The following is a 4,950-nucleotide window of genomic DNA, read 5'->3' as shown; positions in this document are numbered from 1 at the left end:
GCTTGGAAACAGTCCCCTCCAGCCCCCACCCCCCCTTCTCCCCAGATCCTTAAAGAAATTAAACCTCGCTGCCGCTTGGCAAACTTTCAAGCGCAGCCCAGCCTGCCTTCATGCCTCCCGCAGCCGGCAGGGGAGGGAATCCTCCATCCAGGGACGTCCAATTAGCGCGGGCAGCGCCGGCGGGCGGCATCCCGGCGGCCGGCTCCTGTCGGGGCAGCTCAGCCCTCCCCGCACCGCCTCGGACAGCTCGCCTCCTCCCGCCGCCCCCGAGCCATTCCCGGGGCGTGGGCTGTCCTTCCCGGAGAGGGGGAGCTGCGCGGCCCCGGGGGCTCTCGGAGGCAGAGCCCGGAGCTGCAGCAGCACGTCCGAGGATGCGGGCTGGGCGGTAACAGGGCGGAGAAGAAGCCCCGGAGCGACCCTGCCCGCCACCGGGCACCGCTTCCCGCCCCGGAGCTGCCCGGCCGGCGCCGGACAGCCCCTGCGGCAAGTCCCAGCCCTTTCCCGCTCCGCTGCCGCTCTTAGGTGCTGGCCATCGCAATCCTGCCCTTCCGGGGCTCCTGAGCGAGTGCGGGAAGGTGGCAGAGGTGCCGGGCAACTGGGGCTTTCTGAAGCCAACTTCCCTGCCCGGAGAGTCTCGCAGCGAGGGGGTCACATTTTTAACCGCAATTATTTGCTCCTATATGTCAAGATGGGTATCTTAACCATCTGCAGTCTGGATTAGGAACTTGAGGAATGCCTTTACTGAAGGCAAAAATCCAGCAGTTTTAGCTTCTCCCAATGCAGTGCAGAAACAGCAGGCTGGCAAGTGGAGGGCAGCGGAGCCAGGCAAAGCCACATGCTGCCAGCACCTCCACTCTCTGCGGCATTGGCAACCAGAGCCAGGGCAGAGGGTCTGGCACTGCAGAGCTCCAGCAGCAGAGCAGAGACACACCTCGGCCACAGGGACAGAGCCAAACTGCAAGCCTCTCTTTCCAATTTGTCCCACAGTGATGGAAAACCACACAGACTCATGCTCTGAGCTACTGGGTCCTAGTTTCTTAGTTCTGCAGGAAAAGGGGAATGGTGCCTATCTCTTTTCATATGCCCACATGAGCTACAGCCATCAGGTCTCCACATCTCAGCATCCTGCATGACTGGCACTCACTTAAGGCCAAGGCTAAAGGCTGAAGTATCACTCCACACAGGTGAGCAAGGTTAGGTGAAGGGAAAGATCTCTCTCATCTCATCTGATTCCTTGGAAAGAACATCAGAACTCAGTCCTGCAAATGCTATATGGGGAGCAAACAAAACCTTATCCTGTAGTGCTGTACAGCTGGCCCCTCCTCAACAAACACTAGGAAGGAATCTTACCTTCAGGAAGTGCTAAGGTAAAACATTTCTCTCTGTTGGAGATTCTGAGCCTGGTAGGTCACAGTACAAGCCAAAAGAGATTTGTTAAATAAATGTCCCTTCCCATGCTTTGGAGATTTTGCCTAAACTTCTAAAGCAAGTGCAGGAAGTAAAGCCAGGGCCTTTGCACCTGAAGAGCAAAACTTTTATACCAAGGATTCAGGTAGGAAAATGACAACAGAGGAAAAACCCTTCAGGGGTCTCCACTGCCACTGATGAACAAGGCAGTTTCTCTCCTCCTCATGACCAAATCTGTCATCAATTAAACAGAGCAGACCTTCTCTAAGGTTAAAGGGGATTTCTTCAGCACATCTGCATCTCACTTCTCTAGAGCATGTCCAGCTTGCTCTTCCAAAGCCTGAAACCAGGCTACCATATGCAGTGCTTTTGAGAAGCACTCACCCACTTTGCTCGTACAGCACCACCCCTGCCAAAATATTCCAGGCACTAAACAGCTATTCCAACAACAATCTTGTTTTGATTAAAAAACTAAACCTCATAAAAACTTCCAAACAGATGGGTAAGCAAAAATATGCTATGCCAACAGAAAGAAACAGCAAACATTTGAAGATGTCTGTAGAGAGGAGAGAGGCAAGTTTTTAAAGTAAAGAGACAATAAATGAGCTGAATTTTGGGGGTAACAGGTTCCACACAGCTGGGGATTGCCATGTTGAGAGCTCTGTATTGCCTCTGGTTCCAGATGCCAGTGGGAAAAAGCTAACTGTGAAGTCTAACACAAGCACAAGAAACCACAGGGAGAACCCCCAAACCCTTAACACCAAACTCCCACTGAACTGGAAACCTGCTGCAAAATTACAAGTTCCTTTTTCTCCTCTAAGGAACTCTTCTCACTAGTGGTAATGACAGGATTTGGGAATTATTTTTTTTCAGGGAAGTATGTCTGCACATTGTACATATGAGCTAGTGCTGTGCTATAATTGTCACAGAAAGGAAATTAACAGTATTCTAATGAGGAGGGTTTTTGCAGACAAATTATCATCTTCCCAGCCTGTGTGAGCCTCTTAATTTAGACTGTCATTCCTCCCCACTGCCTACCCTGGTGACTTTAGCATGGAAAACAGTAATTGCTCAAGAAACAAGGGACCTGTGGGCCACTGTGGACCATATGCAGATGGAGCACAGAAGGGCTTCAGGAGAAACTTAGACAGAAAGGACCTGAGATAATAACCCCCAATCCACTTTCACATTCAGTCACATAGGCAACCTTTTGCTAACACTGCCACCAAACTGGAGATATCTGTCCTTCCTGCACTGCAAGTGGCTTAAAAAGGTCAGCTCATGAATATGCAAGCCCTCTGAGCAGGGACCCAGCTCACATCTGTTAGCTAAGCCTCCTGTAGCAAATTGAAACAGTTCGATCAAGGGTCCTGTTCCCAACCAAAGTAGCCCCAAAGTGCTTTTACAAAACTGCCCAACTCACAACTGGAACTAACTGGAGCAACCTACCCAGCCTGATTACTATACCAGAGCTCAGCCAGCCTTGGGAGACAACTGCTGAGACAAAACACAGTACTTTGGATGAGTGACCAAAGCCACTGCACCCAAACACAACCCTAGCAAGCAGTTAGATAGCACATACAAATTGGGACTGGATCACACCAGTCACATTAACCCCTTCAGATTAAAAAAAACACCACAGAGACTGGGGGATCAACTGGGTCCAAAAGGTAACAGTGGCATAGGGCTGTTTCAGTATCCATGATACTCTGCATGGGACAAGTTCACCTTTTAGGATCAATATGAATTAAACCATGTGTGCTGCCTTTTAGCTTCTCCCTGGTTCATGGATACTTACCCTCCTGAAGTGAAGGAACAGTGGGAAAAAATAAGGTCCAGTCTCTTCTCTGATTATTAACCTGTCTTTAAACATCATCCTCCTGTTCCCCATGTTAGAGCTTTTTCAAGTCAGCACAGAAAAAGTAGACTCTAGTCCTTCCACCTGCCACAGTAGGTGTTAGTAGTTGCAGCTGATTCTTTTTGGCTATAGCTGGGGAAATAATTAAATCCTCCATTACTCCTTTTCTAGGGTGGTTGTCTCAAGAGGGAACTCTGCTATCAGGTCAGCTCTTCAGTATTTAAGATGCGTGTCTGCTCCTTTTTAACTGTCACCTGATGGGATCATGACACACAGTGGCAGGTTCATCCAAATTGAAAGAACTGTTTGAAATAGAAACCAGTTAGTAACTCAAGGTTAATTTCCAACATAAAATCAAGACATGCTGATAATTAATCCTGACTGACAAGTTCTCAGACAGGTCAAAGCTGTGGGGTGAAGGATGTGTCTCCTGAGGGTGAATCAAGATCTTTGTCCTCTCTGTGACTTTACACCATGGCTGGGTGATTGCACATCAGACTGAACAGGAAAAGGAGATGGAGTCTGGCTTTGGAAAATACAGTGAAAGAAGCTGACAGGAAGCTGGCAGGATCAGAGGTAAGAGAACAAATCACCATTACAAGAGTACAAGTGAGTAGAGACTTGACTGGGCTGCAGCAGCCAGAGCCCAACAGCAAGGGCTCAGCTGGGGGCCTTTCTTTATGTGCTCTCTGAGTACCATGCTTTCCCCTCTCAGTAACCAAAATGGTCACAGGATCCTCTTGGCCAGTGACACGGAGCAGGTGCCCCCAGGTGGCACAGCTGTGGGAGTTTTTAGACGGAGCAGCAGCAGTGAGATACCAGGAGCTGTGTTCTTTTCCCAGCTTTCAGTCCAAGACAATCCCTCTTCCCAATCCAAGGGAGAAGGCCTACTTGTATAAAAGTAGGTAAGGATCTATTCTTTTATTCACCTGCACGCCGGCGGCCTCAGGAGGCCTCGCCGCGAGTGAGGGCAAGGCCTCGCCGTGAAGGGGGGGGGTGGGGTGGGGGTGCATTTCTCCCCCCGCTCCCGCCCGCCGGGATAGGCGTTTTCCTGAGGGGCAATCAGGCCGCGACCATTTGGGACCGTCCAGCATCCCACAACAGCACTTCCCCGCCGCTGGCTGGGCTTTAGGAGCCGTTTACTACAGCACAGCCAGTGCCCAGCTGCCACCTCACGCCCCTCCGCCACTAGCGCCGGGTGGAGCCGCTGCCCTGAGGCCGCGGCGGCAGCGCGCCCCCTGGCGGCCGCTCGCCGGCTCCCCGGGCAATCCCGGGGCCGCAGGAGCCCCGCGGGGCGATGCCTTCTTGTTAGCTGCTCTGGCATGATTGCTGCAAGGTCAGCGTCAGATAGACACCAGCATTCCTAAACCACCTCTGAACCATTCACTTTTCTTTCCCACTCCGTTTTGTCCTTGGCAGTGAACACAAAGCTCATGGCTGACTCTGCATTTGTTTCTCCTTTAAAATATCATTGAACTTACTTTTGGTTTCTGATAGGAAACTAAAATAAACCTCTCCTGAAGGCAGCACAGTCCCCAGAAAACTCATAGAAAATACACAGCCTTTAAGTTCCAATAACTGAAGGCACTAACTGCTCCCTATGATAAAGGGCCAGGTTTTAGAAGGACCACCTTTCAAGGCCTGAGGAAGGAGAAAAAAAAAAAAGAGAACAAGAAAAACACAAA

The sequence above is a fragment of the Melanerpes formicivorus genome, unplaced genomic scaffold, assembly GCF_026170545.1.
Source record: "Melanerpes formicivorus ecotype bairdi unplaced genomic scaffold, bMelFor1.0.p_v2 SCAF_21, whole genome shotgun sequence".
Classification (NCBI taxonomy): domain Eukaryota; kingdom Metazoa; phylum Chordata; class Aves; order Piciformes; family Picidae; genus Melanerpes; species Melanerpes formicivorus.
The sequence above is the reverse complement of the archived record's forward strand: the minus strand, read 5'-3'. Positions refer to the sequence as shown.